This window comes from Phyllostomus discolor, chromosome 7 (assembly GCF_004126475.2).
Source record: "Phyllostomus discolor isolate MPI-MPIP mPhyDis1 chromosome 7, mPhyDis1.pri.v3, whole genome shotgun sequence".
NCBI classification, from domain to species: Eukaryota; Metazoa; Chordata; class Mammalia; order Chiroptera; family Phyllostomidae; genus Phyllostomus; species Phyllostomus discolor.
Window position 1 is genome coordinate 49,077,611 of NC_040909.2, and position 24,593 is coordinate 49,102,203.

Below are 24,593 nucleotides of genomic sequence, written 5' to 3' on the forward strand. Positions count from 1 at the left end.
AACCACTATGCTGCATACCTGAAACCAATGCAAAATAATATTAAACTTCAATATCGACAAAAAATTTAATTGACAAAAATAAATAAATAACATAGAAAAATAAAAAAGTTGCTCAAACTCTCTTTCTTGTAGGAACCTCCAAAGATTCCAATTTATGTGTTTATTATGCAACTGATGAATGTAAAGTAAACAGAGAATCAGAACCAGCAGAGGAAGAGTATTCAGCAGACCTGGGAGAGACCTGGGACAGACCACTATGCAAGAGCACCCGAGGACACTGAGAGTTCACTGTGCTCCACCACATGTGAGGCTGTGGTTTCCACAAGGAAATGTCCATCCACCCAGAAACTGTGATTGCGGCCCAACCAACAATGAGCAGTCCAAACTTAGGGATGGCTGGGGGCCTGGGGGTTCACTAGGAAGCCCTCTTGCCTGAGGCCTACACTGTCATAGGTTTACATTCTGCTTAGGGAAAAAACTGGTTAAATATATCCCAAAATTGTGTAGGGTTATGATTAAACACTGAGGGCCAGTCCTAAATGAAATCTCATCTATTCAATAGTTATTCAGGATCTCATGGTCTTAGATGTTGACCCTGGAGGAGGGGATTCAAAACATCAAAAGCCAGAGAATCAAAACAAGAAAGGCCATTGAAAATCATAAAGCTTAAAAAGAAAATAACAAATATAAGTCACGAAACAGGAACCAGTAAATGAACCATACACTCTGTCCACAAAGCAAAACACAAACAATACACCGCCAATGTGACAATTTACCTCATGTGGATAATGAACCTGGATTTTTGTTCTATGTGGATGGGAATCATGGAACAGTCTGACTATGAGTTAAATACACAGGTAACAATCCCTACACTATAGCAAAATAATAAAGTATATGTGAGCCATGAGCCCCCAAATCCAAGGTCATAGGCAGACTCCAAAAGCCCACTCCCCATGGCATTTTCAGTTACCCACCTCCAAAAGGGTAAAAGTAAACATTGGACCTGCTCTGGTGTTACACTGCCACCGGATCCTCCCGCTGTCTCCCTCCTCCTCTTCTTCTTTACAGACAGGTAAAGTTGGATCTCTTGAAGGAACTGGGGGCTCCCACTCTAGGCAAAGGTTGGACAGGTGATCAATGTACAGCATGAGATTTGACTGTGCCTCCGTGCCTCCAACAGAGCTGGATCATCTGGGGCAATGAAAATTATAAGCAACAAGAAAGCAGTATTAACAGCAAGGGTGGGAAGCCCATGCAGCACACACCATGATTTCCTAAGACACCCAGCAACCATTCCGTTCCTAATTCAATCATTCCAAACACTCATCAAGCACTGTGCCCAGCTCTGCAGATATAGTACTGACAAATATAAACACAAGCTGGGCCCTCATAAAAGTTACAGGCAATTTTGAACAATGAGACAAGCAATTAAAGGACAATAGGTACAGGAACTTAGAGGATGCCATGGAGCACAAAACAAGGGCAGCCAAGCCACACTTGTGGTCAGTGGTCAGGGAAGGCTTCCTGGAAGAAGTGACATTTAACACTGAACCCAGGGGACCCACTGAGCCAGCTAGCCAAGACTGGGGTGTGTACAAGTCTGAGATGGTGCAAAATTGAGATGAGAAAGCATGACTGGTGAAATGGCTAAAAGTCCTTTGTTCTGAGCAATTCTCCAACCCAAAATCCTTCACCAAACCAGAGCACCAGATTTGGAATCTACAGCTGTCATCACAAGGTGCTTCTCTAGTCCCCACAATCCAATACATTTTAATCTCTTGGGGTGAAATCCCAGGAAAGGGAAGAACTTAGAAAATAGTTTGTCCTATAAAAAGATAGAAAAATGAGCAATAATACAGAGTTGAATGCTATACAGTGGACTAAACTGCAGCAATCTGTTTTCTGCACATCAGCATCACAGGTGAGTGACATGCCATGCTCACTGAGGGCAGTTGAAAAAAGACCCTGGAGTATTATTGGGCTTCTTCACTTTAGCTCTCAGTTTGCCTTTCCTTTTTCTCCAAGTCCCTGGGAAATAGCAGAGGGATGCTTTGCTGCTATTCCCCTTGGTGTTTTTGATGTCTAAAAGGCAACCACACACAGTACCTCCCACTTGCCTGATCCAATCAGTGAAGGAAAACCAGATAGCTTACGAAGCCAATCTTGTCAGGGCCCTCCATACAAGAAAACAAAACAAAATAAACGAAATACCTGTGAAAGCCCCAGTAGCTTGAATGTTGCCCAGGGTTCCGGCTGCCCTTACATTACAAAAGAGGCCACTGAAGGGGATGGTTTAAGATATGGCAATAGGCACATGGTCATTTTACCAAAATGCATAGTCCAAAGTATCTTGCCTTTACATTTTCATACTATCATATAATTCAAGTCTGCAAGTGGCATCCCTGACTGAACACGGGGAGAAAACCCTCACTTATAAAAAGCAGAGGAGGGAGCTATTTTAGAGACAAAGAAAGGATGTCTTTTTAACCTATGACAACACAAATTTGTTTAGCTTTTCCCTCTACTAGGAAAGTAAGCAATTAGGCTTTTTCCAATAAAAATATCCCCGTGCATGTGCAAACACCAGAGGCAATCATATAATTACCCTGCCCAATCAGATTCAATAGCTGACAGTTGAGTTCCCACTGCTCGTTAACTTCAGATCGAAATGAGGTCTTTATGGAAGCCCTTTCCCATCTCTTCACAAAGGTTCCTGTGATGCTGTGAGCAGTCCCAGCACTACCTCATGCAGGATAATCATCCCAAAATGGCCAGGGCCAAGGCCAGCCTACTCTGACTTCCCTCTGAAAAAATAAAAAGAGAAACTCGAAGAAAGACTGGCTTACACACCCTGGCTTCACTGGGGATCTCACTCCTAAATATAATAGTAACCTTTCACCCCCACACCTTAAGTGCGGTAATTATATAATTAAAACCAATTATGTCATTTAACAGACAGACTTTTTCAAGATCCATGGCAAGCCAATTACTTCAATCATTGACCTCAGAAGATTTCCCACACTGAACTACAACAATGACGATTGGGATAAATTTAGATACTGGCTTCCGAAGTGACCTGCCATTGACTAGCTGGGTGGGTTGTAGCTGGCCTAGCTTCTTCCAGAATCTAGAAGCTGAACTGAATTCACTGGCTGATAGCTGGCATCTAAACAACTACTTATGTGCACAATGCTTCCAACATCCCAAGATGCCTGCTTGATTTTCATAACCACCCAAATAGTATTACTACTTCCATAATTCAAATTATAAAAAGGAGGCAGTGAGAGAGTTGTAGAGTTATCTCAAATTATGCAACTAGTTAACAGCAAAGCCAGGGCAAGGAACTGGGTCTTTAACTGCAGAATCCAAAGCATCTTAATAGCAAGTAGTGTGGGTGTGTGTTTATTCTCCTGGACATCCATTCCTCCTATTTTGATAATTTTACCCCAATTTTCCTTTAAGGCAACACATCTGTCCACTTTCAGCACACATGGGTCACAAGGGGCTTAGGGGTATGCTGTCACCTAGGCCTCAGCCAATCGGCTCCTAGCATTCCCCTGGCCACAGCATTGGTTCAGGGATCAGCACCTGAGACAATCAACACTAATGAGAGACACTGTGACTTTGCCGAGAATCTTGGGAAAGAGTCTCACACATCCTAAGGGGGTTTGCATGCAAAAGGAGGGAAGGTCTGCTGGTTGAGCATCCATTTCTTGCTACCACAGAAAGAGTGTGGGAGAATGGAGCCAAGAGATGTAGCGAGAAAGTGGCTCTAGGAAACTCCCTGAATCCCTTCATGTTGATAGCTGCAGCATTTAGAACATGTGGCAGTTGAATAGCATGCACACACACACACACATACACACAACATGAAGAACATCACCACCTATATAGCTTGATTATAGCTACCCAGCTTGCTTACAAGGATGCACATAATTGACCATGGCTCTGAGCAATAGTCCTGCCTTCTGCTCACAACACAGTTAAATGCCTCCAATTTTTAAGTTATTTAAAGAACATACCATTTTATGGGTAGGAGGAAGCCCTTTAATCTGCAAAATGATTTTTATCACAAACTAAACATCCTTGTAACTTTTTGGTCCTCTGCTTCGGTCAAAGTTGTCTCTCCTTGGAGCTGAGACAGCTGTTGGTGCTGAGAAGGCCTGCCTCAACCTTGCACTTTGCCCTGCTCAGTGGCACTCTTGTGCTCTCCAATTCCTGGGTCCATATGGGATGTTGGACATCAAGACACATGTACTCATCAAAATTGAGAATTTCTTTCTTTTTTCTTTTTTCCCAAGCCTTGAGGAAAAAGGAAAAAAGAGGAAGATTCCTCTAACGCAGGATTTTCAACCTTGGCACTATTTAAAGTTTGTTGTTGGGGCTGTCTTATGCATTAGAGGATGCGTAGTACAGTCGTCTCGCCTCTACACATGAGATGCCAGTACCACCCCTCTCCCCAAGTTGGCACAACCAGAAATGTCTCTCAACGTTGTCAAAAGGTGTAGGTATTGGGCCCAGATCACCTCTGGTTAAGGCCCACTCCTTTAATAGAATATTTGTGGTATTTATTGGATTTGCCTCACAGCATCTTTGAAAATATAAGCTCATGTATTATTGTGGTGTCTTTTACTTAAAGTGTAAGGAGCGAGGGAACCACACATTCACTAGAACTTTACAAGAGCCACATAAGCTGTCCATGGAGGAGAATTGACAAAACCAGAGTATCCAATGTAGCAGTACTGCCTTCTATTGTGTCCTTGAAACCACATAAGACAAAATGACCCATTAAGGACCAGGGTGGGGGAAACCTTTATCAAATATAAATAATTTTACCTAACAAGCAAAAAGAGGAAGAGGATGTGGAGAAGGAAAGTAGAAATGAAGGACAGGCATTTATAGGGAGAGTTCCAAAGTGGCTATTTGATTTCTCACTTCCACGGGAAAGACAATGAAACCTCAAGAGTGTTGCTGGGTTTCCTGGATTCAAGTTCAGCCAAACAGGTGGAAGAGGCTGGAGTCAAACAAACAGGAATGATCTCTCCAACAAAGACTTAAAACTCTCTCTGCAGAGAAAAAACCAAGAATGGTAAAGCCTCACTTATTTGGACAAATGTGGGCAAAGACATTTAAAATAAGCAAAATTGAAGGATTTATAGACTTTTTTAAGGGAAAGGCATTTACTTTCTTTCAAATGCTAGGAGTAAGTAAGAGCAGGCTGGCAGAGCTCCTTCCTTTCCAAGAATAAGAAGTTAAGATAGCATTCACTTAATTAGTCCATGCATTGCTAAGCCTTCAAGAAGGCCTTTGAATTGGTTGATCCTTTCAAATGAGTTAATCAGTTACATCTTCACCCAAGTAGCTAGCTGAGGCCAGCACAGGAATTCCACAGTAGTGGGATTTCTGGTGAGGCTTGCTTCAAGGCATAGACTTCTTCAGACCTCAAAATACTGATTTCTGATCAAGCCCCTCAAAAGAATGAGATTGGTTTGTGTGTGAAGACTGGTCTTTGCTCAGGCTTCATTGGAAAATATTTGGATTCTAGCAATTTTCCTCAGTAGAAGTTTCAGTTTCTTGGACATCAGAGACATATATGGGGAAATTCAGGTTATCAGAGCTGGACCACCACTGTTTCCTCAGGTGCCAGGCAGCCCTCCCTCCAGCCAGCACCCTTGTTCCAACTGTCCCATCTGTCTGGCCCTCATTCTCCATCTGCCTCACTTCCCTGCTGCAACCAGTGAGATCTGGCTGCTAGGGTGTGACCATATCTCAAATGGAGAAACAGCAAGAATAAGAGGGTCTCTGAGGAGACTTTGGCCCACTCCCTATTATTATTTCAAGCTTATTTTTTGTTTTGGTGAAGAGGTAATATTTAAAACGAACAATACTAGAAAAATACAAGGTCTATCCAGAAAAAGTCCAGCCATTGATTATATAACTACAACGGTTTGCACACAGTTACATCGATGTAACTTGGTAGCCAAGGGGAGTAGACTGGAATGCACATGTGTAAACAATGGCAACTTCACTGTACTAGTCAGTGGGGATAGTAGATGCCATTGAGTGAGCACATGCACTGTGTGGCCCTCACATTCAAAATGACTACACGAGTAGAGCAATGAATCTGCTTTAAATTTTGCATTAAGCTTTAACATTCCTCCACAGAAACTGTGTGGATGATTCAGAAGGCTGGAGCTATGGGAATGTCAGTTTCATCACAACAACGTGCCTGCTTATGCATCATGTCTCATGTAGAGGTTTTTGGTAAAACCTCAAATCACCCAGGTGACTCAGCACTCCTACAACCCAAATTTGACACCTTGCAACTTCTGACTTTTTCCAAAACTAAAATCACCTTTGAAAGGGGAGAGATTTCAGACCATGATGTGATTCAGAAAAATACAATGGAGCACTGGGAGAACTACGTGAAGTCCCAAGGTGTCTACTTTGAAGGGGACTGAAATGCATTGTCCCATGTACAATATTTCTTGTATCTTCTTTAATAAATGTCTCTATTTTTCATATTACATGGCTGGATACCTTCTGGACAGATTTCATGGACATATTCATCTGGAGACTCTATAGAGATCAATAGGGACTCCTGTAAGCTGTATAAACAACTGTCCTTTGTAGAATTTAGTAATGAAATCTGAAGGAGCTAGTTCTCAACTGGAGCTAGTTCTCAACTCTTGATACATAAAAAATGAGTTTCTCAGGGCATCTTCCTATGGATAAGCATCTCCAGCCCAACCCATTCTACTGGTTATTCATCCTGAGATAAAAGAGAAGACTACCCTACTTCTCAATTCCAGTAGGCACTAAAACCACAGGATGATTTGTGTGTGTTCTGGCGGATATGCCTCTTGACTAAGCCTACCTGCTAGCATGTGAGCATTTTGTTTGTACCAAAGACATTAGCCAAGATGGGAACATGGGTCTGCTTGACCAGACATGTGCCACTGGTTCTTAAAAATAAAAAATATAATAATAAATAAATAAACCAAGGCTCTCCATACACCTTAAGACAAATACTTCCCTCTTCATGCCCTTCTCAGAATGAAGTGTGGAAAAGGAGTATCACTGGGGTGGCAGGTCACCTCAAGTCACCTTCATCATGACTGGACAAGACTTCCAGGAACAGCAACTCTTTGCTTTAGCTGAGTGTAGGCCTTACTCCCAAAGGTGCAGAAAAGGATTTTAAGAGCGTGTGGAATCCAGTTAAGGTAGGAGGTGGTATCTAGAGATGAGCTTCAGTAGATCTAGAAATTGTATACATCATTTGGTGTAGGCACTTTCATGCTTTATTCTGAAGACTGGATTTATGGGTTTTTTAAATCACATTCTCAAATTAGTATGAAACCAAAAATAAGAAATTAAGCAATAGTTGTTATAAAGCTCTCCCTTAATTTTTAAAAGCAATTTTCTGAGCTATAATTTACATACCATCAAGTCCATCCATTTTCAGGATAAAGGTCAATGAATTTGAGTAAGTTTACAGAATTGTGCAACCATCACCACAAACCAGTTTTAGAACATTTCTATTACCTCCAAAAGATCCTGTGCTGGTTTATTGTAAATTTCTCTTTGTTTTCACAACAGAAGTTCTAGGGTTGAAAGAAGGCTGTTTGTGTGTCTGCAGGGGTGATCGATTTTCATCTTCTCAAGAGCTCTATTAAAAAATTACTTGTTGTTTATCTGAAATTCCAGTATAACTAAGTGTGCTGTATTTTTTTTTTAATTTGTGAAATCTGGCAACCCTAATCTAAAGCCAAAGCGAAATTAAGTAAATACAATTTTCTGGAGCACTATAAATAAACATGCATTATTTTATCAACTTTAAGTCTTCTAGGTTCAGAGATATTTAGAACCTAGTTCCATTTAGAATTCAGGTTGAGAACTAAAGTTGCAGAAACAACCTGAAGAATTCAGGACCCAGTTGCTCTTTTACAAGCAAGCCTGGGACCTCAGGTACTCATAAGGTTATGTGCTACATTTGCCTTGAAAGGTTAAGAAAGTGGATGTAATTGTTAACCTTGCACCTCACAATCAGAACTAGAACTGTGACTTCAGGGACTCATATTATCAGGAAGTCATTATTAACCCTTTGAAGGATCACAAATCCCTTTAAGAAAATAGAATAAAAGTTAAGGACTTTCTCCATAAAAAAATTCATGTATACAGATTCAAAACATTTTGCACAGACACTTTTTGAGTGGGGGGAGGGGTTGAAGATTCTATAGGAAGGGAAGAAATCAGGGTGATGGCAAAGGAATTGTATAAAGCAAAGCCACACTGTCAGACATCAGTCGTGAGAACTATAGCAACTCACTGAACTCCATGGGCTCAAGGTTCATTGTCTGTAAAATGAACAGATCTGCCCAGCTCTGTTCTCACAGGTTATGTCCCATGGATCTAGCTGACAGAGGTATCTGAGAAGGGCCCTTTTAGATCCTAGAGCACTACACAGAATTTTTGTATTAAAATAGGTTTCTAAACTACTGGACTATATAGTCACTAAAGTCATCTGATTATCCGGTTGAATATTCTACAGAACTGGGGCCTGGAGACAATTGGGGAAGATCTGGGAATTCCTCTTCTTGGGGTCCAAGGGAAAAGCATTTGGCAGGGAGAGAGAGAATGATGTCCTGGTCCTTACTGCTCTTCAGCTCTGCAATGTGTCCTTCCTCCTTTCTGCTGCTCTCCCATTCTTCATATGGAAAACTCCAAATTGCCCCATTTTCCTTTGGTAAAATAAAAATAGTTTTCCCAGTTCCATGAACTTAATTGAATCAATTTCCGTTGGGTAATAAGGGAATAGGATGGTCTATTATATCACTATATGATAACATAGCGACTATAATTGTACTCCAAATGGACAAAGAACATGGGTGCTTAGCTCTGCATTTTAGAAATAGTATCTTATAGCACCTACAAAATAGGTCCTAGTAGTATAATCCCCATTTTTCAGAAGACAAAAATAAGAGAAAAAGGTTAAATGACTTATACAATTCACCCAGCTAGCCAATGGCAAAAGGGGGTTTCAAGTCCTAATGTCTACACTCACAACTACTCTACTATATTGAAGAGGTTAACTACAAAACTACGACTTTAAAAAAAAGGCAAGCATTACTCATTTATTGTCTCTCAAAAACAAATAATCTACCACTTTAAGCAGATCTACTATGTACATATTTATCACCTCAAAGGAAAATATATTATTTAGTTTTGGAGTTTTATTTTATCCATTCTTGGTCCTTGAAATAGCACAAGAAATGCATATACTCTGTTCTTATTTGTTGTCATAAGATACAAGTGGCATGCTGGGAAAAGCATGCTGGGAAGTAATGTTCCACATTGTGTTAAGACTTTTCTTTTTCAAATAGAGCTTATGTAAATCACAGACAAAGTTGGCAAATTTCATGGCTTAGTCATGGCTAACATATCAGATTACATGGTTTGATAGAGATTAACAAGAAAATCATATAAGAGTTGCAACTATTAGTAGATTCTTAGATACTTGGTAAAGAAACTCCAAGCTCTCCAAACTTCATTGCCCACTGCACACCACAGTCACCTTTCCTCCCCCAAATGCAGAGCTTCCATGAATCCAGGGAGCAAATGGGATCCTCCAGTGTGTTCCTTGGTCATCTCCTGGCTATCTCACCGATGAGCCAGGGCCTAATGGATCCCAGGGAAAGACTGACTACCATCCATGGAATAAGTCAAGGTTTAGCCTATATGACCCAATTCCTAAGAGTGCAGGGAGAAAAAAAAAACACACCCCGTTTGTCCATAACACAAGCATATGACCCTAACATCGCATGCACTATGGAGAGGAAATGAATTATCATAGTTGTTGAAATGAAGATATTTTAGGTAAAAATTAAGTTTTCACATCTTCAGAAGGGGGCAGGTCAGCAGAGGCCTTGTTAAAAGTAGGGGCATGCAAGCAGAGACTTCAAAAAGTCTGCTGACTGCCCAGCCATTTGGCCTGGGGGCTCTGCATATCCTCTTTCGGGTAGCAGCCCCACTTGCTTGTCAGCTTTGCATAAAAGACAGCCAATTTGTCAGCCATTTGCTTTAATTCTCTTTCCAAGTCTCCCTAATGATAAACTCCCTATACCTTCTGGTCTTCAATATCATATATCTGACTGGAGAATGAAAATTCACTCGTGGCTAGGCCCCGTTTCCTTCCCAGGCGATCCTCCTGGGTCTTATAGGATGTCCTTAATCAGAACCACATTACTGGGCTAGAGGAAGTCCTTGCGCAGACCCTGGCAAGACACTATGGCAAATTAGTTTCAGAATACAGAAGGTCAGATTGAGAATAAAAGCTGCAGTTATCTATTGTGTTTTCTTTAGTTCAGACAATTAAGACAGGGTTCCTAACTCTTAAGAAACAAAGATTTGGATAGGCAGCAGCCACTTAGGAAGGAGTTCTATTGACAACTGAGCACAAGAGTCAGTTGTGGAAACTGAAAGACTTCACATTCCAGGTTTTCTGGACATGAGCAAGGACTTTCTTGTTTTATCTGGATAGGTTTTTATATTTCTGTAGCATCCTAGACGTGTGAAATAAAAATATAATTGTCAACTAAGTGTGTGTGAGTGTGTGTGTATATACAAAACTATATATATTGCAATACGTGTGTTACATAAATAAAGTATATTTTAATAACAATAATAACAGCTACTATTTATTGTGTTCTTATGTGACAAATACTATGCTAAGCACTCTCCATACATTATTTCATATATAGTCTCAACAAACTAGCATGGTAGGGGCTATTGTTGGTCCTATTTTACCAAAGAAAAAACCCCTTCGATTAGCCACAGTTAGCAATAGAGCCATAAGTCAAACACAGGGCTTGCCTGACTCCTTAGCCAGTGAGAATGTCCTGGACATTCTCATCAGTTTCATTGACATGAGTGCCCAAGGTGTCTCTGAAAAAAAATACAAATTTCCTTGGGGTGGGGATGAGGAGCTATATTATTTCACCAACACATGAGTGTGAGAGTTCTGCCTGCAAGGCTTTTGGAGAGGGTGAAAAAAGGAAGAAGTTGTTGCAGAAACTCAAGACCCAACTCCTTCATGATTCTGCCCAGGACTAGCCTGTCTGGAGACCCTCAGAGAACCAGAAGGACCAGAGGGCTTTGTGGAAATATTCCCCCATCCAATTTCAAACTGATAGACTTCCCGTCTTGTGAATGGAATTGCCCTAGAGATTTGAGGCAAGAAACATTTCCAGTATGTCTCTACCTTAACTAACACTGTGGGGGGAGGGGGGGCAGCTAACAAAAGGAATGAACTTTTTCATCAAAAGCCCTTCCATAAAACCATTTCCCAGGAAATGTAACACAGCATGGAGCTAGCTGACTGCAATTTTCCACCAACAATGAGCATCGTGGGGAACAGGTACTATACTTAAATGATTTTCCTCCAGCTTTTTGGCAAGAATCCCTCTCAAGGAGACTTAGAGTTGGGCTGAGGTCTCACTCCCCTCCAGCCAGCAGGATTGGAATGTTTAATACAGCCCTGTGTCTTCAACACCCATGTGTAAAACACCAATAAACAAGCCGGCAAAGACCTGCAGGCCTAATTGCCTTTTAACTCCACCAAGATGATAAACTCCCAGAGCAAGGAAGGAAAGACTCCTAGGGATTTAACAAGTTTATCTGCCTGCCACTTGAACATTTTCTGTCTGCCTACACTTCAGTGAATTCACCAATAAAAGGATAAAAGGGCCCCGAACCTAAGACCCCCTCAATGGCCAAAAAGCCCCAGATTCAAAACGTATGCCCAGCAAAAATCAACCCAATAACCGAATTTTGTTTTACGTGTTTGTGAGGTCTGGAGGGAGGAGACTGGGGCCACTTGCCTGTTTCTAGCACCCGCCATTTCCTGTTTATTGACCACGGACCACAAATCTTTACCTACAATAAAGAAAACTGTTCTCACAAGGAAACTGGGAAAGGCAAATCATTGGGAAACCTCTAAAATTCAAGTCAGGGAATTGTAACGACCAAAGAGGAACCATACAGCTTCCGGTGGCAGAGGGATGGAATGCCATCATTGATGGCAACAAGCATAATCATTTTGAAGGACATTTTTCATCTTTCCCTCCTTGAACTGACTTTCAAGCTTAGAATTTTAGTGTTTTTTGTTGGTTTGCATGCTACCACCCAGAAGAAAAATTCTGAGAACTCTGTACCAATTGGAGTTAAACTGGAAAAGCAAAGTAAAACAAAACCAAAAGACTTGGGGGTAATACAGCAAGGTTGTGTCATCCAAGATGTAAAACATAGGGCGAATGGGCATAACCTCTCTGGGAGGCCACTTCACAATATTTATCAAGGTAAATGTGCAACTTCCCTTGTGGGGATTTATTCTACAGAAATTACTGGACAAGTGCTTGAAGGTGAAGCCCCAAAACTTGTAGCACTCTAATAGGAACAGTTTAAAAGGAACTAAATGCTCATCATTAAGAACTGGTTAAGCAATGCAAAATTGTTATGCTTCTGCACTTATAAAAATGATATTGTAGGTATATCAATTAGTGTGCAAAGGGGTCCAACAAACTAAGTTCAAAAAGCAAGTTATAAAAACATTTATAATATGGCTTCACTTTTTCAAAGAGGCTAGATATAGGTAAAAGACTAGAAAGGCACATAAGCTTATTAAAATGTCAGTGTTTCTCAATGGTAGTCTTCTGCAAAGATTTTTGAGTTGTTTGAAATTTTTAGTAATGAAAATGTATTGCCTTTAAAAGCAATGAAAACACTGAAGCTAAAAAATAAAACATCCCACCACCACTACCACCACTGCTGCCTCCACCACCACCAGCATCACCACCATCATCACTAGCACCATCACAATCACCACTATCATCATGAACATCACCACCCCACTGCCACTCTCACTGCCACTTTCATGACCAACAGAAAGAGAATCACATCTGTAATAAGTTATGGAAAGAAAGATCCAGCTTTCCTTGCTCAAGGAGACATGAGCAAAGAACATTAAAGGATTTAGTCTTGATTTATCAGCACATCTAATTGTTATTTAAGTATACTGTCGGAAGAAATGAGAATAAACGGTAAAACTATAAGTGGACTAAAAAATCCCAGAGGGTGTATTTCCCAGGTGGCCCATGCTTCTCTCTTCCCTGAAATCAGGGTACGAATGCTGAGAACTCCTCTATTAAGCCAACCTATTCCACTTAATAAAACAAGAGTAGCCCTAAAGTAGGTGCTTGCCAAATAAATAGCTGAAGCACTATTTTTTTCTATTAAAATGTTATCCATGTTTTTTCTATTGGAATCTGGAAACTGGACAAATTCTGAAGGAATGCAAAGGAATTTATTTAGAAAAGAATTCTGTTAACACCAAAAGCTCCCCAAGCACTACACAAAACAAATGTTAGATTGCATTATACTGAAATGTAAAAGCAGGGGTTCAAACCAAAAATGACCTGAAAAGGCACAATGTGTCCTTCACACCAGGCTTAGCATGTATCGGGGCTTATGCATTTGTACACTTATCCCCATGCATTTCTGCAACTCCTTGCTTCATAATTTCATAATCAGTTCCAGATTTTCTATTTCTCTCAAATTGTAAGGCATGGAATTCTGGATTTTAGAGATGCAAGCTTTAAGAGTATGGTAGTACAATGGAAAGTATGATAAAAAATAAAACCAAAATTGAAGTTTTGTTTTATACCCACTGAGAACTAATAAATTGAATGCACACCACAAGACCCACTAGAAACTGTCAGAACAGAGACACATGTTAGAACATGTACACATGTGCATGAAATTCATGTGTAAGACCGTTTAATTAGGACTTATTACCAATGGAGCTATGGGAAGCTAAAATCACTCCTACATGCCATTATACATCAATGATAGGTACATTTGCCAAAGCACAATAATACTACTCCCAAAATTCAGACCTCTGTCCCTGATAAACAGACTAAACTGAAAGATCACATTCATCTAGGATAAATTCATCTCTAGAGTTCAAAGACAACTGGCTTCTCTATGGGTTTCAATTGGAGGTTTCTTTGAAGGATTGTTCTCAAATTCATTAAAGAAATATCACTGATTTCACAGACTTTGGCATAAAATAGATAACCTGAACTCTTTATTGCCCTGCAAAATGACTGTTCACCTTTGAGCTCTGCAAATTAGGATTAAGCTGGCTGTTTGCCTTTTACCCCAAAGATGACTCCACTTTGTTGATCATTGAGTCCCAGGGCAATCATTTGGTTGATCAATGATATAAGATTTATCACCATAATGTGTCTCTTTCAGAATACTCATCCTTTCATGGGTAGGCTTTGTTATAATTTTTGCTTTAGATGTAGGAGTACTGCTTGCTTTTAATGCCCTCCCTCAGTAAAATCATCAGGAAATCATGTTATAAAAATCCATTTAATTTTCAACTAACTTGAAAGATAGGTGGAATTATTAGATACATAAATTCTCTACTCCAAAAGGCCGCAGAAGCTGAGGCTTCTCATCTTTGGAGCAGCATTCACTGGCTTTTCACAATGACTCTGCACATTCCTAAGAGGGCTCCACATAAACACATACACCAGCCTTCAGCTTTCACCCTCTAACCCCATGTCTGCTTCCTGAGCACCCTGTAATCTAAAACATCTCCTCTTCACAGGTATATGGTCTTGGATTTGTCACGGTGAATGCGAGACTTTACAAGACCAATAAAATGACAGCTGCACAGAGGAGATGGGGTGGCTTTTACCAACTCTGAAATACCACTGCCTTTAACTCCCAGGGATCAGGAACTTGAAAGCACTCCGATTCACTTAGCTCTGGGTTTGTTGTAAAGTGAAGGCTAATCAGATTTCTCCCAACTTGCAGCCCTATCTTAAATCCCCAAGCTTCTCCTATGCAAACTTAACTGATGGAAGATGTGATTATGCCTTCTCAGGTCGTAAATTTTAGATATTTATAACATAACTGTTGTCATTTAGGTCAATTAAGATGCTTTTACTGGCTCGGAAGAACTACCTATGGGTCTTGTCCAATACTCTGGCAGTGGTTTATGACCCTTAGGGTGATTTTATCTTATAGGGATATGAAAGATGGCTATGCATGAAAATGGTCATGAGACTCTCGCAGCATTTTTTTCCATATTATGATCAACTATGCCCATTTCCAGTCTATCTATCCCTGGAAGCTCAGACCCCTTCCCTATCCATAAAAAACAAACAAACAAACAAACAAAACAAAACAAAACACTGTCTGATTCTAAAATTTCCCTTAGAGTTGGTTTCTTTGATCATCTTTTCTCCTCCAAAGACCTGAGAGAAAAGATAACACCTCCTGAGACATTCTGATAAAATTCCCAACTGGTGGGCTGGCCAAACACCCAGCTGGGAAATGCTAGACTTTCCACATGCATAATATGTCCCTAAAGACAAATCCATTTTACTTTTCACATGGGGTAAACTGCTCCCTCATGAAAGGCAAAATAGGGTGACAGCAACAAAAATGAATAGAACATATTTGGGCATTTCAAATAGACAAGTTGTACCTCCTTTTCCTTTGAGTAATATCTCTTATTTACCACCATCTTCTTCAAGCTGTGTATACTTTCAACAATGCCCCTGGACACCCTCTGTATTCCAGGCACTGTGCTACGTTGGGAAATAGAGATCAAGGAATTCTCAGGCTGGCTGCAAACAGAGATACATCAATAATTATAATACAAAGTGTTAATAGGCAACAAGAGAGTCATGAGTAGTAAATTCTGAAAGCACTGAGAAGTAGCATTTCATCCTTTGGATGGCAGGGAAGTAGTAAGGAAAGGTTCCTTGAAAAGAAAGAAGTCCTAATCTGAGGCTTAGAAAATGCACGAGACAGCTAGGTTAAGCAGGGGAGAAGAGCATCATCAACAAGTAGAGCAGGAGCAAAGACATGGGCTTGAGAAGGGCACAGAACATGTGAGAATGCCAAGAAGGTCAGTGTTTGGAACATCACATTCCTGATGGGCTATGGTGAAAGTCGAAGCTGGAAAGGAAAGCCAGGATGAGATCTGGGAGGGCTTTGTATTTATGTTACATAATCTATTACCTTTCTTGTTCAAAGAAGACCTCGTATAATACTTTTCACAAAAACAACTGGATGTAGTTGAGCAGGGACAATTTTTTTCTCACCCAAATCTATTTGCTCCATTGTCTTCATGAACAGCTAGCATTGTAAAATCCCCCAATCTAACTTGACAAACATAACTCCTCGAGACTCCAGTCACACTTCCATTTGTGGAGGACACTGTTTTTGATTACCAGTCTACCACTATTTCCAGAGGCCAGGTAAAATGACCAAAATTCTACCTGGTAAACACATACTATGTGCTGACTCCATACAAGGTACTGTCCTGGGGTGAGTCAGAAATGTGGTAGACAAGGCATGACCTCATCAGTGTGCAGTGTGATTTTTAAAAGGATTTTATTTATTTTTGAGAAAGAGGGGAAGGGAGGAGAAAGAGAGGGAGAGAAACATAGATGTAAAAGAGAAACATCAACTGGTTGCCTTCTATACATGCCCTGACCAGGAACTGAACCCACAGTCCAGGCCTATGTCCTGACCAGGAATCTAACTGGTAACCTTTTGCTTTTCAGAACAATGCCCAACCAACTGAGCCACACCAATTAGGGCTATGCAGTGTGATTTTGAGGTACAGAATGACATACCTTGGGTCTTAAAATTTAAAAGTCTTTTAACAATTTGATTTTTTCTTGCATTTCTGATGGTGATGATTTGGTTGAATTTTGCTGAAAAACACCCCAAAAGCACAACATCTACTAAGCACAAGGAGGATACAGTGTGAAGATATGCTCCAGCAACAGCATGTGAAAGTGCAGTAGGAGAAAATGCAAGCTACCAGCAACTTAATAAAATTGGCTGCTTAAATGTACTAGAGAGATGCAGGGTCAGAATGTGACAGTGTTGACTCTGGTTGTCACAAGTTTCTTGAAACAATCAAATTGTAGTTAATTTTCAAGAGTAAAAGTTTTTGCTGCTGTTAAAAATTAAAATACTTGACTTTGCTTGCTTCTGTATTCTACCTTGTTCCAAAAAGGATTAAAATGCCTAATACCAAGTAGAAGAGGCTTTTATTGCCGGAGAAGGGAGGAGTGGGCGCTGAGTCATACCCACCAAGCAAAGGTCAGGTTGGTTCCAAGTAGGACTCAGATAGTGCTGATGAAACTTATAAAGCTCTTCTAAAATAGAACATTCTGATTTAAAACATAAATCAGCTGCTAGGTGATAGAGGAGGAGCTGAGGACCCATTTCTAGAGGAAGTCTGGGAATCATGAGCTTCATCAGTTGCATAAAAATCTTAGATAAAGAATTCACACTCATTCATTTGTTCTCTACGCCCAGATGTGTGTTTACATGTATCTTACCCATAGGCCAGTATCAAGCAGCACAGTGTAGTGTATAGCCACTGACTTTACTATCTGGTCACCATTTCCATTTCAGCATTTGGGAAAGTTACCTAGTAGTTCAGTTCCTCAGTTTCTGTGTCTGAACATGTAACTAATAGCAGTCATCATGGTAGAGGATTATTGTGAAGACTACAAGAGTTAATACATGTAAACAGTGCTTGGTGCATATTAAGTGCTCAATAAATGTTAGCTATCATTATTATTTTCTAGTTCTCTGTTAAGTACAGAGAGGACAACAGAAATAAAGGCCATTGCTTTGTCATAAGGAGCTTATAGTCTAGCTGGAACCAAAATCATCATAGAGAAAACCACTGTGATCAAGAAAAGGAAATTTGGGGGTAAATTAAATTAGGACTCTTAAGAGCCTCAGGAAAGAAGGAGATAATAACATTTTCAAAATTCAAAATTTTAGAAGAGGCTGGATCCAATAGGTAAGATTTTGGCAGAAAACAGGGCATTTCAGATAATGGCAAACAATAGTCACAAAGACATGGAAAGAAAAATAAACCCTATATATTTTTAGAAGAGGAAAAAAATATCTCATTATCTGGGAATAGTGGAAAATTCATAAAAACTGCCCAGGGATCCCATTTGGGAGGTATAAAAGGACAGAGTAGTGGTAGTTGAATCTAATGTGGTTGAAAATAGGGGGCCTGGCAATTGGGCATTGGGGGAGGGACCCAGAGAAAGTGGTAAACCTGGCTGAGGCATGAAGGTTAGATGAGCTGGGAAAGTTCTGAGTTAGATAAGCCACCAAGAGGCCAGTGGAAGGGTGAGACAATCTGGTCCACAGCAGACCAGTGCTGAGAGGACAGACACAAAGTGGAAGATGGGAGAAGAACTGGCTGGCCTTTGTCAGTGATTAGACATCTATCCATGAGGTATAAATGCACAGGGTCTGGGCTTCCAGAGAACCCATCTGAGGCCCCAGCACTGCCACTCAGCAACCCTGAGCTCAGGGTACCGACTGAGTGTAAGTTCAGCTTTCTCCTTTGCAGAATGGAAGTGAGTACTTACTTCACATGAATCACTCCTGGCTTATCCCAAAGTGGTAAAAAAGTAGTAAGCATTTCTTTGGTATTGGCATAAGGAAGAAGAAAAGAAAAAACAAAAAGCAAGAAAATGGATGTTCTCTACACCTGGTCCCTAAGCCACTGACTGAGACCCAGACCTGCCTCTTTCTGGAGACCCCATTAACTACAGTATCAGCCATTTAATGTTTCATAGACAAATAGAGGTGTCAGTATGAACAGAGACTGATTGTATTCTTTTTACAACATACCAAACTCATACTCACAGCCACCTCAACGTGGAAACCAAGTCTTTCCAAAAATATCAGACCAAAAGAAAATGGTGGTAACTTTGCTTCATTTAAAAGAATTAGCTTAAGGGACAACTATAATTGAAAAATAATAAAAAAAAATTAAATAAGAGAAATAGCTTAAGATTTTTTTAAAAAGGTAAGTACTTTGCACTTTATTTCATAAGAAGAGGAAAAAAGATGACACATTGTACCAGTGATTACCTGCCCATTTTAAGCTGTGTCAGCAAAACGAAGACTTAAACCAAAGCTAAATCCAGGGCACATTATCCCTTTAAGCTCCTGTGTTAGCTCAAGGGGACTGAAAGGCATGTCTGTATTTCTACACGAGGTTTGTGGTGGGCTCAGAGAACTTTTAAAGAAATGCCCTATTATCTCAGGTAGGTGTGTTCTCAAGAATCCAGACTGAAGGATCTTTTGTTTTAGTTCCTGAAGAATGTTTCTCATCTACCTAAGTTTCCCAAAGTCCATCTTGCATAATGCAAATTGTAGAGATGGGTTGTGTTTGACCTAATAAACCTGGAATGAAAAGCTAAGGAAGTGAGTAACACAGGGAAATTCTTCATCAGCACGCCCTTTTGACCCCCGCAGAAGTGTCCTTGATGGCCCTGAGTGTCCCAGGCTTTGCTTCCCTCTTAAGCTGTGAGGCATTTGAAAACAAAGTTTTGAGAAAAGCCACAGAATCAAAGAAGAATGGGCAGAATGACCTGCTGCTGATTAGTGCTGATAATCAGCCCTGGTGGTCACCAAGGTAAGGACTTTTGACCCTTCAAGAAAGCAGTGGGAGAGAAATGATGGAATAACGTCCCTACATCTGCTTAAGCATATTTAGTGAGGAATGGCCCCTTCAGTCCACAGACTTTCCTAAACTATGGCATGCCAGACCAATTATTTTTTCCATCCTTTATGTATGCAATTGACTAATATTATGACATAAATGAGCTTTTACAAGGCAGCCCTGTTTCCTTAATGACTATAACCCAACCCAGTGACTGCTTTGATTACAGAAGGAAATAAATGGCTTCTCAATGTCCTTTGGATATGGTGGCATTGGAAAAGTAACCTCTCAGATGTATAGAACAGAAGAATTGCTATTTCTCACCAAAGACATAAAGCCCAAAGAAAAATACCTTTAGCTGCCACAGAAGTCCCACAAATACTCATAACATGTTGTCTGTGAGTAAGAGCACAGATTGCAGGGTCTCTTTGGACCTTAGGTTCTGTTCAACACATAAGACCCACATGCCCTTGGTCAAGCAACCACATCTCTGAGTTTCAGTTTCTAGCCTTCAAAATAGAGCCAATATCTGCCTACCTCACAGGACATCATACAGGTCAAGTGGACTAATGTCCATGGTGCATTTAGATTATGTCTGATGTATGAAAATCATTCTACAATATTAGCTGTTGCTATTAATGTGAAATCCAGAAAAGCACAATCCCTATCCACTGGGCGGTGTTGTCATTCAGATCTAGCAGTAAATTCTTTTCAGTGGAGAAATTCTCCCTGAATGAGACAGGAACAAGTCAAATTTTGGCTTCAGTTCCATAATATTGGGTCAACTGTTTCTTTAGAAATTTCTTTTTTTCTCTGGGTCTATTTAACAATCACCTTCAACACCACAAATCAGATTGGCCATATGGGCGGTCTAGTACCATCACTTCAACACCTGGGAATGGTAAATGTGCAGACAAGGATAGCAGGAAGACTGCCCACTTAAAGTCTTGGAAACTGGGGCCAAGGAGCTGCCCAGGCCATTGAAAACCTTTCACTTTAAGTGCTTTAGAGTACAGACACCAAGAAGGAAGGTGCCTTACCTTGGGACACAGGCCATGAAAGAGAGAGGTGGACTAAAATCCTCAATCCAGGACTTTCTGGCCACTGCCACTTATAATTAAGAGAGTAGCTGTTCCTTGGAGATTTAGTATAAATTGACTGTAAAATCATCTTGACTTGGTGTCATATTTTGGTGGACAGGAAGGTTGTATGGTCATATTTTCGCTACTCTCCTGTTCTTTCGATGGTTACTGAGATATTCAAGCTAGCTTTCTATTTTTTTTTTTGAGTCAATTCAGAAATATGTACCTTTTCAGAAAATTGCTCATTATATCTCACTTTTAAACACGACACCTTTTACAATAAAAGTCTAGATTGATACCCCTAGTTTTTTGTCCTCATAAAGCATTCTGTACTTTCTCTACTGTCTCTGTTTTATTTAACCTAGATGAAAGTTAGACTGTAGAAGAGATGTGCAACAGAACTTTCTGCCACACTGGGAATCTTCCCTTATCTGCTTTGTAAAATATGGATAGACTGGCACTGTCCACAGCCATCAGCTCAGTGTGTTACTGAACACTTCAAATATAACTAATGTGAGTGAGGAATTCAATAGACATTGAAATTTAATTAATTTAAATGTAACTAGTAATACGTGGTTACCATATTGGATCTTTTCAAAGATTCAGCTTCTTTTTCAGCTTTTTTGTGTGTGTTATTTCTAGTTATTATTGTTGTTTTTAATTTTATTTAACCTAGCTGGGTTGTGATCTATGCTTCTGACTTTTACAATAAACTTTTTTCCTTTTACTTTGTTTTCACTGTTTTTATAAAGACCAGTCACTAGTCAAGAAACAGACTTGTGCAGAGTTCTTTCAAGGCCTGAATTCCTTTTTCCTTGCATTCAAATCCCAAAGGCTTAGTAGGAAAGGCCCATGGAAAGGTGATTGAAGAGAGAAGATGAAAAGCTAGAGGCCTCCCAGATGAAAGCCAAGCCAGAAACCTAGCTGTTAAGAATATTTTCTCTCCTCCGAAAAATGAATTAGTTGAATCCAATGTGACACTGAAAGGAAAGTCAAAATGCTTGAAGAGCAAGTTGTGGACTTGAACTCCCATGTAACTGGATTCCTCCTTGGGACTTAAGGCTCTGACACATGATACTTTATAGAGAGGGTCCTGCCAGCCCTGCTGAAATCTCGATACCATGGGCCTTTTTTATATGGGGAATTTTTAATATAAATGGGGTTGAGAACCAGGAACTTAGCTATCCAGGGATTTCATTCACTTGGGATGAAGATTGGGGATAGAAGCAACAGGAAAAAGAAGCAGATGATCTACTGTAAAGGGACAAAAGGAAATCTCCTTCTGCCTGGAGGGAGTCAGTCTCCAGGCTTGAAGATGAGAACCACCCTCCATAAAGCAAGAATTCATTACATTTTCAGTCCCCCAGGCCTTACTATAGTTTGAGCCAACATATAATATATATTGTGAAGCTCAGTATCAGAAGGGATGCCAGGGCAGTTGGATGACAGGGAGGCCACAGCTCCCAGAGATGATCAGAAGCCACTGAGCACTGAACCCTGGAAAGCCCAGACTGTTTCTGCTTTGATGCCTGGGGCTAGGAGGAAGGGGAGAGGCTCACTCCAAAGGGGCTCTAAAATGCCAGAGATAAAGTGAATGAACCTGAAACACTCTGACTTATGGTAACTTGGAGAGTACTTCAAGTAAAGTTAGCTTAAAATTTTGAGTGTTCCTGGTAATTTTACTACAATAATTCAAGTCTTCTTAGACTATTTCTTGCCTCTTGCTACTTTTGGACTATACTTTAAATGGTCAAGGAATCCTAAAAATTTACATTATACAATTATACCCAGAAAGCTACAGACTCAGGTATTACCTGCTCCATGATAATTTATCTCATTAAACAACCAATTACAGTTCCAGGCATTATGCCAGGAACTGGACTCACAATGGTAAACCATATAGATAAAGGCACTTCTCATGAATGGATATTCTACTGAAGACAGGCCTGTTCACAAATAAATAACATAATTCACATGGTGACAAGTGCTGTCAAGAGTACAAAAGAGAGGAATATGACAGGGAGGGCCTGGGGGGCAAGGGAAGAACCTCAGATGGTATGGTCAGATAGGGACACTTTAACAGTAACAGCTAAGCTGAGATCGATATGATGAGAAGGAGCTAGTTCTACAATGATAGAGGGGAATGGGTTCTAGGCACAGGAGGCTGAAGGCTCAGAGGTCCTAGGGTGGGAATAAAGTTGGGATGCTGGGGGACAAAAAGAGAGCCAGGGTTCTAGGAATTTGGTGAACCAGGGCAAGGTAATGGGAAAGGAAGAAGAAAAGGGGTACAGGGGACAGACCAGAGGGGATCTCAAGAATCAGTGTAAAGGCTATGGATTAATTGTGGGTTCATGAAATATTTAAGGCTATTCTCCTATAGTACATTGTCAGCTGAAACAGTTTTTATACCTCCTTAGTGACTCTGAAAACATAATAGACCTTGATCTGAGCAAGTTTTCCTCAAAGAAAGGGCAGACCACATTGGTGCTTTCACTCAATTAGTTGGGCAAAAAACCAAGTTCTTCCAAGAACTCCCCATGTGTCTCTGACCATCAAAGATACTACTATTGGGGTTTCACAGAGCTCAGGGCCCTCCCTCACAGGCACACGGTCAACTCATGGAGGCCTAAGCCCCTTGGCAATCGCCCCTGCTTCCGCCTCTGGGTTTTACACAAAGATTTTTTCCTCTGCCACTGGGAAAAGTACATAAAAATAGGTGTGCCACTTGAAAATTAAACAAAGAGTAAATACACAGGGCAGCTGGGTTGTGATCTAGATAACACTGGAGAATCTAAGAGTGGGAAGTCACGTAACATAAAAATAAGAAAGAAAGAAAGAATCATGGCAGTAATGATCAGTTTGGAAAAAAAAAGAGAGAGATGGAAAGAATTTGGAAGGTAACAACTTCCAGATGGTCCTGGTGGTGAAGATAGCTATATATAGAGAAAGAGGGGCTAATTAGTTCCTGGGCCGAGGCCCCAGTTTCTGTTAAGTGAGTGATTGTCTCGTGGTGGTTTAGTTCAATACTAGGGGACACACACCACATCGCGAGTAAATTAAGTATTTGGCGTTTTTTTCCTCAAGCAATGGGAATTGCCCAACCTTAATACAATTAATTAAGACTCAATGAATGTTTAATTTAGTTCTGGTGCTTGTACGAGGGACACAATGGGCTCTTTGTTTTGATCAAGGCTCGTACATATTGGAAAAAGGGAGACGGGCTGAAAGAGAACAAGGGTTGTCAACAGCTTTTCCCCAAATGCTCAGATGCACAAGTTGGTTTCCAAATGCAACAGCCAATTCAGTGAAACCCAAGAGATTGCTCTAGAAAGAGGCTGTGGACCTTCTAGGAGAAAAGGAAAAATACTGCCTCATGCCCCTAGGTTGGCACCGAAATTTACAACCTAGTCTTTCAAACACCCTCTCCAAAACTCTAGCTCTGTCAACTAAATGGACCATCTTTCCAGTGCATGCTCAACTAAAGTCTCACTTGGTTTCTCCCCATTTTTGGGTCAGGAGCTCTCGTAAGTGAAAAGAAAGTTTGAGAAAATGTAGGTGGTAGGAAGAGTGGTTGGAATGCTTCTTCCAAGATACTGTGACCAAATGAGCCGCTTTGGGCTGGCCACCAGCCATCACCTAACAAACCGCTGGACAACCATGAGGGGACTTTTATCACTATTGAATCCACACTATTAGATCCTGAGAGAATTCCACAAAGAACAGTAATAACTACATTATAAAGTGCTGTTGTTGACTGTGTATCTACTGTGTGTCAACCCTGTGTGTGTGGTATTCCATGTAGATATTCTCATTTAACTTTTGAAACAAGGTTGAGCAGAGTTCTTACCATCCCCTATGGAACACATGTGGAAGCTAAAGCTTTGAGATACTAAGTTCTTTGCACAAGGTCTCATAGTTAGTAAGTGGACAAACTG

At 40.5% G+C, this 24,593-nt stretch overlaps 1 protein-coding gene across 10 annotated transcripts in view; it reads right to left on the reverse strand.

Annotated features, from left to right (window-relative positions):
- Window positions 1-1,071: 1,071 nt before the first annotated feature.
- Window positions 1,072-24,593, reverse strand: part of ERC2 (ELKS/RAB6-interacting/CAST family member 2) — an 869,430-nt gene continuing 845,908 nt past the window's right edge. For all 10 annotated transcript variants that reach the window (XM_036030928.1, XM_036030925.1, XM_028518656.2 and 7 more), the window contains one exon: window positions 1,072-1,191. The gene's annotated coding sequence lies outside the window, so the exon portion shown is untranslated. The remainder of the gene's footprint in view (window positions 1,192-24,593) is intronic.